General features: G+C 36.2%; 1 long non-coding RNA gene across 1 annotated transcript; it reads left to right on the top strand.

Moving 5' to 3' along the window:
• The first annotated feature begins 3,479 nt into the window (after positions 1-3,479).
• On the top strand, positions 3,480-4,564 carry LOC121392172. The gene is made up of 3 exons (XR_005960420.1): positions 3,480-3,566; positions 3,974-4,028; positions 4,488-4,564. It is a non-coding gene; the product is annotated as an uncharacterized LOC121392172 (long non-coding RNA).
• The last annotated feature ends 12,607 nt before the right edge of the window (positions 4,565-17,171 follow it).

The following is a 17,171-nucleotide window of genomic DNA, read 5'->3' as shown; positions in this document are numbered from 1 at the left end:
AAGATGCACGAGGTCACTGGAACATACTATTATTACCGTTTTTTTTTTTTTTCGAATTTTTTTAATACTTTTCTGTTGAAGCTGTTTTGAAAAATAGCACATTTTTTTATTTGCATTGTAAGTTGGTTTTTTTTTTTTTTTTTTTTTTCCGTCCTGTTTGAACTTTCTATTTATAGAATTTTTTTAATTTTTTTTTTTTTTTTTTTTTTTGCCAGCCCCCTGTAATTATTAAATAGGTTGTAAACGGTCTATTTTTTAGATAATTTAGCATATTATTAAAATATACTAGTGTATAGTAGTTATTACAAAACAATAGTGTTTCTCTTAAATATCAGTTTATTGTATTTATTAATTACCAATTTCCGGCATTTACGACAGTGCTATTTTTAACTTGACATTATTTACAATATATGGAGTTCTCCATTTATAACGTTACCTTATTTGCCATAATCCGTGGATCGTTATTTTTATCATGACCCTTATTACCTAATATGGATTATTTCTATTTTTATCTGACCTTTTTGACCAAATAAGGTGTTGGATCAGTGTCTCGGACCATACAGATTTTGAGAAATAAAAACTAAAGAGCTCCAAAGGTAACAGAAAATACAGATATAAAGTAATATGATCACACATATACAGTACATACAGCAAATACAGATATAAAATAATATCATCACACATATACAGTACATACAGCAAATACAGATATAAAATAATATCATCACACATATACAGTACATACAGCAAATACAGATATAAAATAATATCATCACACATATACAGTACATACAGCAAATACAGATATAAAATAATATCATCACACATATACAGTACATACAGCAAATACAGATATAAAATAATATCATCACACATATACAGTACATACAGCAAATACAGATATAAAATAATATCATCACAGATATACAGTACATACAGAACATATAGAGATAAAGTAATATCATCACACATATACAGTACATACAGAACATATAGAGATAAAGTATTTAAAGATTACAGCTTTTTCACAGCATCAAGTTGACGGTAAAGTTATGTCCCTCTCCTTGACGTAGTGACCGTTGACGTATTGAATGACGTCGTAGTATAAAACTTAAAATTGTGTAATAAGTATAAATAAATGAACTATATAAGTAATCAGAAAGATATTAATGAAATCATAATTCAATTCTAAATAATAACTTGATGTATTTTGTGTGGTTAATCTATTGTGATTATTATACTGCTATTCCAGCCAGTGCACTACGACTGGTATATCAAAGGCCGTGGTATGTGCTATCATGTCTGTGGGATGGTGCATATAAAAGATCCCTTGCTACTAATGGAAACATGTAGCGGGTTTCCTCTCTAAGACTATAAGTCAAAATTACCAAATGTTTAACATCCAATAGCCGATGATTAATAAATCAATGTGCTCTAGTGGTGTCGTTAAACAAAACTAACAAACAAACAAAATTATACTAGTGTTGTTAATATTATTGTGTACAAGAATACATTTCTTGAGTTTAACTCTACTTGAGTTTGTTCTTCTTTCATTTAATTTCTTCACATTACAGGACAGTTACGGTAATACTAGTAATTTCTCATTATTTATCTTAGGAGCCGGGCGGGCCATAACCCAGTGGTAAAGCGTCCGCTTGATGTGCGATCGGTCTAAGATCGATCCCCGTCGGTGGACCCATTGGGCTATTTCTCGTTCGAACCAGTGCTCCACTACTAGTGTAACAAAGGCCGTGGTATGTATTATCCTGTCTGTGGGATGGTGCATATTAAAGATCCCTTGCTGCTAATCGAAAAGTGTAGCCCATGAAGTGGCGACAGCGGGTTTCCTCTCTCAATATACGTGTGGTCCTTAACCATATGTCTGACGCCATATAACCGTAAATAAAATGTGTTGAGTGCGTCGTTAAATTAAATATTTCATTTTTTTCTCCCTTCCTTTATTTATCTTCCACTTTGTGTGCCTCACATCAACCATTAAACTATTTTCTGTTGACAACCTGTGTTGAAAATTAAAGCCACTAAAAATAAACATATTAAAGAGATATGGTACAGAAAAATATAGATTAGAGTACACAGGTAATGCACAGGAAAGAAATACAGAATACAGATTAAAGAATATAGAGATACTGTACAAACAAGAAATACAGTTTAAAGAGATATAGTACAGGACAGAAATTCAGATTAGAGTAGAGGCGTAATGGACAAGAAAGAAATACAAAATACAGATTAAAGAGATATAGTACAGAGAAGAGATAAAAATACAGAATAAAGACAGTACAAATATTATTGGGGAAAGAGTGTATAAGTTAGAGTGGACGCCACTCTACACGAATCACACAACACCAAATGTATCACCACAGTCGCGTAACAACAACGGTAGGGACTTTTGTCACAATATGATGGTTGTTTGGTGGTGGTTTTTTTAATTTGGTCTTGTGGACATTGATCACTATTTTCTTAAAGTGAATGTTTTTCAACAAAGAGGTTTAGCAGAAATAACTTGTTTCACTAGTAGAACAACATAACAGCTTCATCAGTTTTACAAATACACAGTTAAACTATGATGGCGACAGATTAAGATGGCGACAAAAATCTTAATTTCATTTGAGTTTACTTAGACCGTTTTTCCTGTGGACTTATCATACGATAATACGATATGACAAGGCATATGGTATGATATATGATATGGCATATGGTATGCATGATATATATGATACGATACGATACGATATGATACGATACGATACGATATGATACGATATGATATACGATATGATACGATATAATATATGACATAATATATGATATGATATGATATGATATATCACTTACACTGACATCTGACTCCGACGTCTTCTCTGTGTACACAGTCGTGTATTCCCCAGCCAGGAAAAGAACACTGATCCAGGTTTTGTTCGCTGCCCGTACAGGTAACATTATCAAGCCAAATCGGCCCTGTGCTTTGTCCGAAGTGAGCGAGCTGATAGAATTTTGCATTGACACTGAAAAAGTAATCGTATCATCGTCATCGTCATCAACACCATCATCGTCATCATCATTATTATGATCATCATCATCATTATTGTAGTACACGTGTATTTTAAGCATATAGGTTTTATGTAACTAATGTTTAATTTCAGGTTCTTAGAGGAGTATGTACCTTTAAGTATGGTATTTAGTATGTATTTCATTAATGTTTATTTTCAGGCTGTAACAACTACAAGTTGAACAACATATCACTATAATTAACATTTTATCACCTTTTTCTAGTATTGCCCTGTACCTGTGATGTGCTCGTGTGTGCTGGTCAACCACGCGTGACCACATCAGTGCAGTCAGTGTGAGCTCTTTTGGTAGCCATAGCTACAATACAAACACCCAAGCTATCTTTAAACTTTGACCCTTGTCTCTTTCTCTCCCACTGGATAATTAACACTCACCTGTATCTGCATGTTTTCTTTGGACTGACCAGACAGGACAGAATTATTTAGTATTTGGAGAAACAAGTTCAGATCAGAGAGAAATAGTAGAAGTTTAATTTAAAGGTTAGTATTAATTTTGTTATAGAAGATAAACTTAAATAATAATAGTAAATGCCTAATTTTCCTATTCCTGGTAATGATTAATGAATAATTTAACATATAATATTTAATAATAAATCTGCCTTTTAATTATTATGGATTACAGGGCGTGACATAATGAATGTCAGCCATCTTTGTTTTCTACTGTCAAAACTATATATTTTATGATTTAAGTGAAGTTTCTGTTTTAGTTGTTAGCTTATCTGAGTTAATAATTTAGCTACGTTTAATCAATTGTTTTTATGACGAACTACACCAAAACATTGGTTTTGGAATGAATTAGTTTAAATGTTTTATTTCTGAATGTATAATAGATATATGGAAACCATAATATACTAAACTATTGATATTATGAATTTATTTTTATGCAGGTTTCCCCAGTTGTTATGGAATATATCAACACAATGCCTACGTGTAATTCATATGGTATTATTAATTCCAAATATTTGTAATTTTAAATATACTCTTGTAATTTATATCCTTTCTTTCATAAACTCATTAATGATAAAGCTAAGTATATCTCTTTATTACGTCAAATAATAATTATAATTACAATCATTTAAATAACCCTATTTACTATAAATTATCTCCCTTTTGCTATAATCAATGATTATAATTGGTGGTCACGAATTGATTATTATTATTATATATATATATATACATATACATGTATGTTAGCATGATTAATGATCGTGATGACAGTATTTAAGATAAAGAGGATGATGATTCATAATCATCAGAATGATAATTAATGCTTAATGACGGTTTTCTATGATTTGCAATGTATTTCATTAATATATGCCTGAATGTTTGTTTTACCTCGATAGGGATATATTTGTATTGTTTTTACCATATTGTTAACGTTTGTGTTTTTAATCCTTGCAGGGTGTGTCTTGTGTCTTATGTTTAATAAAAGATGATGCCCTAACCCGTAGCTGGTGTTGTGAACTTTGTTGAACCTAGCCTCACGCAAAAAATACCGACTGCTACATTTGGAGCCGACGTAGGGACAACGTTCATCTGAAACTGTGGGATTTTTGACAACTGAAAACCAACGTTTGTTTCTGTGCAGAACTTTCAAGAATGTGTTTCTACAGAACTATTGTGGTACCAGACTCTGATTAATGTGACTCTTGCGCCTATGTTATCAGTACTGGGTTTTTTTCATCATTCGGAAAGGATATGTAAGTGCATTTTATTTATTTATCCTTTCACTCTTGTGTATTTTTCCCATTTTTTCCTAGAGCTCTAGAACTACAGTAAAGTAATTTATTTCATTGTATTTTTCTACTCATTTTTGAGTTTTACATTGTAAATTATTTTCATTTTTTTTTAATTCCAATGTTTTTTTTGTTTAGTTTTTTTGTTGTTTTGAACCTTGTGTACCAGTACTACAGCTCATTTAAAATGTGTTGAGTTTTTTGCTGTAACTGTACAGAACTTTAAACCCACTGAGTGTATATTGTTGTTGCATTCAGATTTTCTACATTCATTTTTTGTTTTATAAATGTTGGATATACATTTTCTAACATAGATTTCCTTTGTAATGGTATAAATTATCAAATGGCAGAATAAGTGTCAGGTGATTGATTAAAATAAAACGCTAAATCCTGTTTAGGTAGCCTACGTAAATTAACTAAATTAACTAAACATTAGTATAACAGTTATCTATATTGTATCTATACATAAAGAGTAATTTAACTTACCTTGTTAAATTGCAGTAGGAATTTGACAGTTGACGGGACTGAAGACATGACTTAGCACAACTAACCTCTCATTCCTGTCTATTCTCAAACCTTTGTTTACCTTGGTTTCTACTTCCGCTTCTGGTCTGAAACTTCCTGTTGTGAACTTCCCTTTTATAACTGTACTTTCAGTTGTATCTTCATACAATGTGATCTGTACTTAACATTTTCTTTTTGGATTTGTTTCTAATATTTTATTTCAGGATTGCAATTGAATATAGCTACACGTATCAATTAGATTTAAAAATTCAGCACTGTTGATAATTTACATTATCACGTTTTAGTTTATTGATTGCATTACTTTTCAGCAATTGACTGGGGACTTAGAGTCGAAATCAGCCACACATGAGTCGTACTTGATGCATTGAGAAATAATTCATTTGTTTTCAAAAATTACTTTGATTTCAGTGTGATTTTCAGCCATATTGCTTTTGTACTTTGTTGTTAATAGGTTTCACTCATTTATTTAATCTACTTACTTCATACTTTGTGGAATTGAACTTAGTCAATTATTTTGTTTGTATTTTTCACATTGTTTTATGAACATGAACATGTTGAATTAATCTGGTGATATTTTCTGGAGTTGACTATACTTACTGTCTGCTGTTTGTCCAGAAACTTAGTATTTGTTTTTGTATTCTATATAACTTGGCTGGTAATCATAATGGAATTGAGTTCAGAAGAGTTAGAGAATATGAGTGCTTTGTTTTGGAAAATGGGAATGTCTCCAAAAGACGATAATCCTGAGGATTTTAAAGAATGGTTATCCGAGATAGCACATCAATATAAACCCAAAAGGGAACAGGAAGGAGCTACTGAGAAATCTTTCTTTGATTCAACTACCAAACCTGGACCTGTTGCATACCAGTCTTTTCCTAGACTCCCGTTGTTTAGTGGTGAGCCAGGAAAAGATGCTGAATATGACATCTGGAGATACGAGGTGGATTGTCTCATTGAAGCTAGGACTCATTCCTATGAACAGACCTTGCAATCTGTAAGGAAGTCACTGAAAGGAGCAGCTGCAATGATGGCGATGAAGCTTTCTACCAAGCCATCCATGTCTGAACTTCTTGGAAAGATGAAAAGTGCTTTTGGGACACTTAGATGTACTTCTTCTCTTCTTTCCGAATTCTACAGCTCCAGTCAAGGAGAGGGTGAGGATGTCGCTGCTTGGAGTAGACGACTGGAACGTCTTCTATTTCAGTTGTCAGAACAGAAATCCATTTCCTCTTATGAACAGAACGAAATGTGTGATAACAAGATTGTGGGATGGACTTAATCCATCATTGAAAAGTTTAGCAGGTTTTAAGTATAAGACTCTTCATGATTTTGATGAGTTGAGACTTTACTTGCGTGAGGTTTGAGTTTGATTTAGATAGAAGCAAGGCACAGAGAGCAAAGGGTAACACCAGATCTGCATCAGTAAAGATGGCTGCGACTCCTGATTGCACACATTCAGAATTTTCAGAACTGAAGCCTATGATCCGAGACATGCGCACCGAGATATCCGACATGAAACAGAATCAGCAGTGGGTCATGGGACAAGTTTGTCAACATACAGCTGCCCCGTTTCATCAGAGGTCATCACGTGATGAGCATCGTGGCCATTTCACAGGCAGAAGTAATTATCGTGTCCGTGGACAAGGTTTTCAAAATTTGTCAACTGATTTTTCTGGTAGAGGTGACAGATCCTTTGGAATATTCCCACAAAACATGAATGAACATCATCAACCTGCTGCATCAGCTGAACGGGAAACACCGACTACTCAGATTGATCATCCTACCTCTGATACTGAACCTGTTTGCTGGAGATGTGGCTATCCCGGCCATGCATCTTATGGATGTCGTGTTAGATTGGATCATCGCAGACGTCCTTTAAACTATCACAGGCCTATGGGAAGGGGGCTTCCATAGGTGAATGTCAGCGCCCCACGGAGATTCCTGACGGTTTAATTGGTGATCCCAATGAAGTATACATTCAGGTGGAGAATATTTCTGTTTGTTCTTTGTTGGACACTGGTGCTAATGTTTCGATCATGTCTAAATCGTTTTATGATCAAAACCTGTCACACATACCTCTAGAGCCTTTGGATAACTTGTTGAATATTGAAAGTGCTGGTGGTGATTTCTTACCTTATTCAGGATTTGTGAAAGTTCACATTTCATTATCAGGCTGTGGAATAGATGATCAAGGAAAGTGTTGTTTACTCCTAGTCGTTCCTGACACAAGGTACAACGCAAGATTTCCAGTTCTTCTAGGTACGAATATCTTATCTCGTTTCTTGGATGACTGCAGAACGACGAATGGAACCAGATTCTTACAGAAAGCAGACTTACACACACCTTGGTATTTAGCTTTTAGAAGTATTGTGCTACAGGAGAGGGAACTTATGAAGAATGATGGACGATTAGCTTTAGTCAGGAGTGCCGAGTTGCAGAACATCATTATACCTGGTAACAGCACTGCAGTGATCAAAGGACAGTTGAGCAGACATATTGATTATCATCGGGTTTTGTGCCATACTTCAATCAACCCAACGTTCAACTTTGACAGGTAATCTGGACATCACACCAACTGTAGTGAGGTTACAACTGTTACAAATATAGATGAAGGTTGAGGTTCATGGTATCCAATGTCACCACCCACACTGTTGTTGTTGGCTCCCAAAGCTTTACTATGTGAACTTCAGCCTGTTACTATTCATGATTTGCCGGTTGGTGAATCATGGATTCGCAAAGTATCTTGGAGCAGGTTGAAAGTTGACACTGACGATCTTTCCACAGAACAAGTACAGAAGGAGTTGAGTCATTCTGAAGTACCAGGATTGTTTTCGAAGAGTGACAGTGATCTTGGTCACAGAACCCAGGTGAAGCACCAAATTAACTTGGACTACGACTTACCATTTAAGCAACGACATCGACGTATTCCAACCGGCAATGTATGAAGAGGTTCGAAGTCCATCTTAGAGATCTTCTTTCTCGGGGTGATCCGACCTTCACATAGCCCCTGCGCATCCACGTTGGTTCTTGCTAAGAAGAAAGATGGTTTTCTCTTCGGATGTGCATAGACTACCGCCAGCTCAACAGCCGAACCATCAAGGCTCTTATGCACTTCCTCGAATTGAAGAGTTTACTTGACTGCTTATGTGGTAACACTTATTTTTCAGTTTTAGACATGGAGAGTGGATATCAACCAGGTGGAAATTGAGAAAACCCCAAGAAAATGAACAGCATTTACAGTCGGGCCTTTAGGTTTCTTCGAATACAACAGAATGCCATTCGGATTGTCAAATGCACCCGCTACCTACCAACGTTTGATGGAACAGTGTTTGGAAGGACTAAATCTGAATATCTGTCTGGTTTATATTGATGATTTGATAGTTTGCTCAAAGTCTTTTGAGGAGCATACAGAGAGACTACAGCAAGTATTCAAGCGACTTACTAAATGTGGCCTGAAACTAGCTCCGAAGAAGTGTAAGTTCTTCAAACGCAAGGTAAAGTATGTTGGTCATTTCTGCTCAAGGTATTGAAGCAGACCCAGCAAAGATAGAGAAGATTCAACACTGGCCAACACCCACTAAACCAGAACAGGTACGACAGTGTCTTGGGTTTGCTGGTTATTACCGGAAGTTTAGCCAGACCTTTATCACAGCTGATGCCCAAGACTGCATCCAGGAAATACAGACACAAGAAGCCAGTACATAGCACCACGTGGACATGGGGCTCTCAACAAGATGAAACTTTCAGGACTTTGATAACCTGTTTGTCAACACCTCCTGTTTATGGGCTATCCAGATTATTCCATGCCGTTTGAATTGCATACTGATGCTAGCACCATGGACTTGGTGCCTTTCTATATCAGAACAAGATGGTAAGATGAGGGTTATTTCTTATGCCAGCAGGGTTTGAATTTCTTCTGAAAAGAATTATTCTGCCCATAAGTTGGACTTTTTGTGTTTAAAGTGGTCAGTTCTGAGATTCCACGATTATTTGTATGGTCATAACTTTGTGGTCATATGACTGACAATACCCCATTAACCTATGTTTTTGACAAGGTGCTCGTCTTGATGCTACAGGTCATCGGTGGGTTAGCTTCTTTAGCTTGTTACAACTTTTCAGTTGAGTACAGACCTGGCAGAGCTAATACAGATGCAGATGTTCTGTCTAGGTTTGCCCAATGACCAGGATTGGAATACAGATGGAGCAGATACCCCTGGAATCTGTGACTGCTAGTCTGCAATTTGGTCCATGTAATCCAACCACGTAGAGAGCTTGTGTTTTGTCCGCAAGCTGTTTGTTGATTACACACGACGTGAATGAACCCGATGAAAAGTGTTACCATGAATGCTAACGAATGGATACAGTCACAAAACAGAGATCCAGATCTGAAAGTAGTTATTACAAATCTGCAGAACAACACCAGACCTGACAGAACCCAGTATATTGGAAATGGAGAAATAACAGCACTCTTGAAGAACTTCAGCCATTTCCAGTTGAGATATGGAGTGTTATATAGGATTACCAAACATGATGGTAATGAAGTTGCACAGTTGGTGTTACCTTCTGCAAGTCGATCCTCAGCATTATACAGTCTTCACAACAATGTTGGTCATCCAGGAAGGGATCGGACACTTTTACTGCTAAAGGAGAGATTTTACTGGCCTGGTATGACGAAAGATGTCCAGAACCATATAGAGTCATGTGATCGATGTGTGAAGCGCAAGACATCAACTGCATCAAGAGCACCACTGGTAAGTATTGAGACATCACAACCACTTGAACTCGTTTACCCGGTATGCACAGGCTTATCCAAGTAAGAACATGTCTGCAAAGACTACTGCTGAATTGTTTTTCAATAACTTTGTTGTCCACTACGACCTTCCAAAGAGAATTCACTCGGACAAGGGAGCCAATTTTGTTGGAAAACTTATGACGGAACTGTGTAACTTTATTGGCTAAGTATATTATCCGATTGTTTATCCTTATGTAAAAAAATTATGAAATGATTGACATCCTATATCCTTTGATACATAAATCAATGGGCTCTAGTGGTGTCGTTAAACAAAAACTAACTTTTCAACTTTATTATTATTATTATTATTATTATTGTTATTATTAGTCCCATTCCGATCCAACCAGAGAGTATTATAGGTTTTGCTTGTCCGTCTTTGCACCCGTCTGTCTCACTTATAACTTTCTTATTGGGCTGCAATTGTGTGTATAGCTTTATCATGTACAGTAATATATCAAGGTTTTCTGGCATGGAAAATTGCCGATTTTTAGACAGAGGTATGACCCGTGGACCTAAGAGATTTGTTGGGCCCGGTAGGGAGGTTTATTTGCTTCAGCACTTTCTCAGAATATTTTGTTATTATTTCGACAATAATTGCAATGTGTCGATCGATGTTATTTAGTCTAATTCAGTTTACATATGTGAACCTTCCACCACCAATTGGTATGCCCCATAATCATTGCACTGCACATTAATATTACACAGATATAGTGAACAACTCCCTAAACTAAAGGATAGAGTTACATCTGGCTATAACCAACACGAAACTGTCAAGAAACCAAATGGTGTTCAGCAAACCAGGAAAAATATTTGTTCCAGCTAACCTTATTTGTAGTGACAAGGGGTGCAATAGTTTTGCCATAAATATTAAATATTTTACTTTGTTTCCACATCGATTAACAAATGCATATAATTATTACATGCTTAAATGTCTATTAAATAGTAACTTCATAAATATATAAACTGTTTGAGCAAAATAACCATAACAATAACAACAATAATAATAATTAATAATAATACGAATAAAAACCTTAGACGCAATAAATGCATATGTACCTTTCAAACTTCCCCCAGAAAATCCAGCCAAGCCACTGCTACACTTTCCCTTGCTTGCACGCCTTGGTTATCAGAAGATTGTTTAAATGTAAACTAATTATAACCTTAATCGTTGAAAACCAACAACTCTTGCAAATCCTCTGGAATCCTAAGCTGTCGACAGACGCCTGAAGCCTCAGATATATTAAATCCGTCAATCAACGTATTGAACCCCATTGGCCCCGTCATGCAGGCATTTCAACTCTTCCCTCATGGTTCGGGTTTGCACATTCACCAAGCGCACTGACGAGTTGTCCACTAGAACCTGTAAGTTCTAAACAAAATAGTTCGTCTAAGCTGACTAAAATCTAGGACAACCGCCCTGGTAAAGCGCTTCGTTTTGTGTGCACGGTCCCTTGGGCCCACTTGGGCTATTTCTCGAACCAGCCAGTGCACCACGGCTGGATATATCAAAATGCCGTTGGTAATGTGTTATCCTTTCTGTGGATGGTGTAATCATAATGGATCCGCTTGCTACAACTGGGAAAAATGAGACCGGGTTTTCCTCTCTATGACATGGGTCAAAATGGGGCCGATGGTTTATACATCAATGTGCTCTAATGCGTGTCGTTTTAACAAACAAAGGAAATCCTGTTTTTCTTAAAGAACATGATCGTTCCTTTCGTTGTTTTCGCAGTAATCTTTCTATTTCACTTCACTAGGTCTAGGCCCCTATTATCGAAACCCTGTGGGGATAGTGCCTATTTCCCCTATGGTTCTTAAATGTCACACTGTTTTCAATACTAGCCTATTTTAACTGCTATGTTTTACTCCTAAATCGTTTTTTTTATGTTTTTAATATCCATTGTTAAATATGAAGGACTGCTTCGAGCATACACCGTGAAGGGCCAGTTTTGGCACCATATAAAATTAAATTATTTATTTTGATTATGTTTAAGTCATAACACGTACATAAAAACACAAGTTTCCACCAATACCCAACACTATTTTCCATGTCCTTTTAAGTTTACCTAATCCTTGTTAAATATCAAGATATGTCTTCGAGCAATATACGGGTATGGTTTTAGCTCGATAAAATTAACTTTTTTATATGTGTTTACATGCATACAATATAATTGCCCCCAATGCCCACCACATGTCCCCGGTCAGCACATTGGTTTTCCAACTATTCAACTACTAACGTATTAAACATACACGATTAGCTTTGTATAGTCTATTTGAATCAACATACCATCCACGGATAAGAACCTTTTATCATAAATGTACAAAAACTATAAGAACACCTCATTTCATTCAACGCAAACGTGGTAGATACACGACTCAAGTTCATACGTTTCATGATCACAATAATTCCAATCTATAAATGGCCTTAGTTTACAATTATCAAGTAATACTATCATAATTCACACTGCCAGAGACTCACCAGTATATAACAAGTAACATAATACAGCACATTTCATATACAGGATGCATTTGACTAATAACATAATTGGCCCAACCCCCCATGCACACATGAACGATAAAGAGACTAGGACAGAATGCGAATGCACTCAGATATGAGCCGTACTAAAGAACACCCGACCGAATTACACTTGCGACCCATACCCACATACCCCCTGGTCATTCCAGTTTACCTGTCAACGAAACCACGTCTATCAAGGTGGGCGAACAATACATGACATCCCATGCAAGCTAGAAACAACCAACACTACAGAAAAACAGCCTTTTAACGCGCAAGTCATAACAGCCCTTATAGGTAGTACTAAACCAAATAACTTCCAGCTGGGTCCAAGTTCGAGGTTGCACCCAACTTTTGGACAGAGAAGTTAACACCACAGTAGGCTGTGACCTGTTAGATAAATCTCAGTGTGTTTCTTCAATTAGCTTCATTTGAGGCGAAGACGTCAAAAAATGTATGCAAAGTTTTATTTCCATCCTAAGTACCACTTAAGTCAATTAGCCTTGTGGGGTACCTGTAAACAAAAGTACTAACATTGTGTGCGGAACTAGGGTAGTGATAGACGCTACCCGTTATCTCTGAAATGAGCAGCTTCACCCCCAACTGTTTTCTGATAGACTTTAAGAGTGAGGGGTATGAGTATTTATATTTGTGGTGTTTATGTCGATTGATACACTTTAGGTAGGAGTTTTAGCCACATATGTTACTATTGGGTCGTCTATGGGCTGTTGATTGTTTGTAGTATACCCCCTATAGTACAGTATTCAGTGGCATAATAAAATATTTTATGATTTTGTGTATTTAATTTAATTAATCCATTACTGATTGGAATTAATTCGCTGTCCTTCTCGACCCTACCAGTTCACAATGACCTTGACCCTGACAATAGTCATTGTGCAATGGCTTCTGAATGGCGTTTGAATCAAAGTTAGCACCTAAGGAAAAGTTTGGTTTTTGGCCTATAATGTCAGACTGTAAAAGATTGAATCATTCCTTGTAATGGTATTTTGAGACTATTCATGGTTTATACAATGCTTTTTAAATATGGAATATATCTCGGCCACGTCGAACTTATATTAAAAATAATATGTGTCAATATTGGTGGGTTTCATTTCTTACAATTTCCCTTAACCTAGTAATTTTTATATATGGAATTCTGGAAACTCAATTTTGTAAAGAACTTGAATTTATATTGTCCATTTTGGACAGTATTTAACTATATAGGGCGCTAAGTCATATTGTAGAGACCAAATTTGTCAGTTGATATATTTGCAAATTGTATTTAAATTTGAAGAAAAACTTGATCAAAAGAACATAATTAAAATTTGGTTGTTACTATCGTTCACTCGTCTGTTCTTATTTATCCATAACAATAAGCTTGGTTAAACATCTCTTTAGGTATACAAATCATTTTGTTTTAAATCGATCACTTAGTTTGTGCTCTCATGAAATGCCTTTTTATTTTATAGTAATTTCGGAACCAACCTTTTCCATATTTTGAGTATCTGCCTTGGAGGAAGTTGCATAATTTCGTTTTACACTGTTACAGCGGTAATTAAACCCAATGTTACGTAAGCTACACAATGACATGCATGGATTAACAGACTGGTGGAATGCATCCAATATACTTATTGTATTCATCTCGATTAGAAACTAAGGCAAGCAAAATAGGCGGTTTTTTTAGTAATGAATCAACAATAAATATGTGTAGTAGGCTATAAATGAAATATAGTCAGGGATACTGGTGGCTACCAATGCTTTTGATGGTCCCTTGTGAAAATCAGCATGGCCGATGGATTTGAAATTAACACACCTGGTAACTTAAAGACATCCACACACAGCATACAGTAAATATCTTTAGGAGTATTTTGTTTTCATTACATTTCTTTTTATATATGACATATTGCATTTGTACAAAACTTTATACAATATATATGCCTTAAGACGAGTACATTATATTAGGTTGCATTGGTGAAAGAACAGTTTCAGTGGAGTTGCCAGTTTAGGTCAGAATATACCAGATCCTGGTTGTCATAAAAAGCACACAGTTGGACACTTAGTCAAAAAGTCGAGGTGGCTAACCACGAACTTTTGGTACAGAGAAATTAACATCACAAGTTGACACAAGTTTCTGTGATTGGTGATAAATGTGAGTGTGTTGGGTGTAAAAATCTCGGCAAAACAAAATGTATGGAATTGCATTTCATCTAGTACTGCTGTTATCTCTGAAATGAGCAGATTGACCCCCAATTTTGTCTGATCCACTATAAGAGACTTTATATATGTGGTGTTTATGTTGTTTTAGCCACATATGTTACCATTGTCGTCCATGGGATTTGATTTGGTAGTATACACTCTACACTAGTATGTCTTCTATTTAATAACTATGTCCATGAAGTCATAGTGAATATCACTTAATTGTGTTTTTCAGATGTCTTCATGTGTTTGGTAGCACCCAAAGTGGTGGCATATCTTCTTGAAGGTAGGGAGTTAGTGGATGTCCTAGTAAATATAGGCTGGAGTTGTCTCTTCGGGAACGACAGACTCCTTTACCAAAAGCCGCTAATGTGACACATCCCCACCATCCTACAGTAGAAGGCATATATGATTTATATTTCAGGTCGGTCAAAGAGCTGAATTATAAACCCTGGCCCAGTTTTGATTTCCAGTTCTACAGTTGGAAATAAAAGTAATGCTCGTTCTCTGAACATTTGAAAAGCAAACTTTCCTTTGTATATATAAGTATTTTATCATTTTTGGTTTCTTGAAACAACACACACAATATTTAGCGACACGTAATGAATACATTGATGATGTATCTACTGAATTTTGGCAGGGTGCTTCACCGTGAAAAAAAACATTCTCTGCTGTTGGTATTGACCATTATGGGCAGAATACTGCTTCTGTAAAACGTGGTAGTAGAACTGGAGTCATCTATGAAGATCGGTCGAAAGTTGAAAAATTTCAAACACAATGAACAGACCATATACAACCAGAAGACATTTCTGTGAGATATCAGGTTCAGACATATGGAAACTATATTTAGAGAAAACAGCAAATAGATGAGACATTGAAGTCCAAGCTTTCAGTAATATGATGAACAGAATACGATGAAAGAATGGCGCTTTTCTAATAACATTTCCAGATGAATAATCTGTTTTCTTCAAATGACCTCTAGCTCATAATAAATACAGAGACCAACATTATATTCAATGCAGGAAGATAAGTCCAGGCTTTATTACATTCCTTTGTAAGCACAGACATTTTGCTTTACGTTGGTGATGCTGTCAGTAAAGGACATTGTAAGATTCAAATGCACCCAATGGACAGTTTTCTTGGTTTTGGTCTTGGCAGCAACATCTGTGAAATTGAATATTTTTATACCCATGGTTTGCTTTTGAAGCTGAAGCACCTTTCGATAACTGGATGGACATGTGATGTCTTCGAGTCTAGGAACCGGTAGGGGTCTTTCATTGTCCATGTTCCTTTTACTGTTGTGACGAAATGTTTTTCTTCATTGGTAGGAGCAAAAAACATACTGGGCCACCGAAAAGGCAATACTTAATACAGATCCACAGAGCCTGGAAAGTGCTTTGAACCGTAATAATAGAATGATGCATAGTTCATGTACCTTAAGTATTCATATTTTCTACAAATTATGAAAGCCAAAAAGGTTATGTACAGTTTTACTTCCCACTTGCCGAATTACGGAACCGGTAACAACTAATATTAACACTGGTGTAGTTCTAGTGTGTCCTAGTAGGTATTATGATTTATTTCTCGTGTTAGATGTAACAAATCTTACCTTATACAAACTGGAGACGATCGACAGCAGAAGTAGTCCACATATACATAGAATTGACGCATAGTTGATGTACTGTTAAGTGATCATATTTCTAACAAATTATACGAAGACTCGAAACGTGATGTGTAGTTTTAACTTCCTTCTTGCCGAAGAACTGAAACGGGTCACTATTCACATTATTCACCCTGACCTAACGCACATATACCCGCATCTAAAAATCATACAGCATATTGTAAGTGTGTATCAGTAGATGAAGAGATCACACCTTTTTACGTAGCCAGCTGTAATAAAATCTTTGTCCTGAGTGAAGAAACAAGAAACAATGTTTTATTTAACGACCGGCACTCAATACATTTTATTTACAGTTTATCTGGCGTCGGCTACAGCCACACAGATATTCAAGAGGACTGACCGCTGTCTCGACTCATGGGATACTCTCTTTAGATTTAATCACACCAAGGGACTTTTATATATCGTTTGATGCACCATCCCACAGTCAGGATACTACATACAACGCCTGTGTTCCCCAGTTTTGGCATGAAATGATCTTATTTTAACATGTCCTAGCCACTAAGGTTCGGCCATTGTCCCATCCCGGCCCAGACTCTGCTGTAACAGAAATAGCCCCAATGGGCCCACTGACGGGGTCAAGCAAACCTTTCCACTGGGTCTGCCCTCTCCCCCCTCCCCCCGTTGACTGAAAATAACGTAC

The sequence above is a fragment of the Gigantopelta aegis genome, unplaced genomic scaffold (genome assembly GCF_016097555.1).
Source record: "Gigantopelta aegis isolate Gae_Host unplaced genomic scaffold, Gae_host_genome ctg3450_pilon_pilon:::debris, whole genome shotgun sequence".
NCBI classification, from domain to species: Eukaryota; Metazoa; Mollusca; class Gastropoda; order Neomphalida; family Peltospiridae; genus Gigantopelta; species Gigantopelta aegis.
This window is presented reverse-complemented; position numbering and strand designations above follow the sequence as displayed.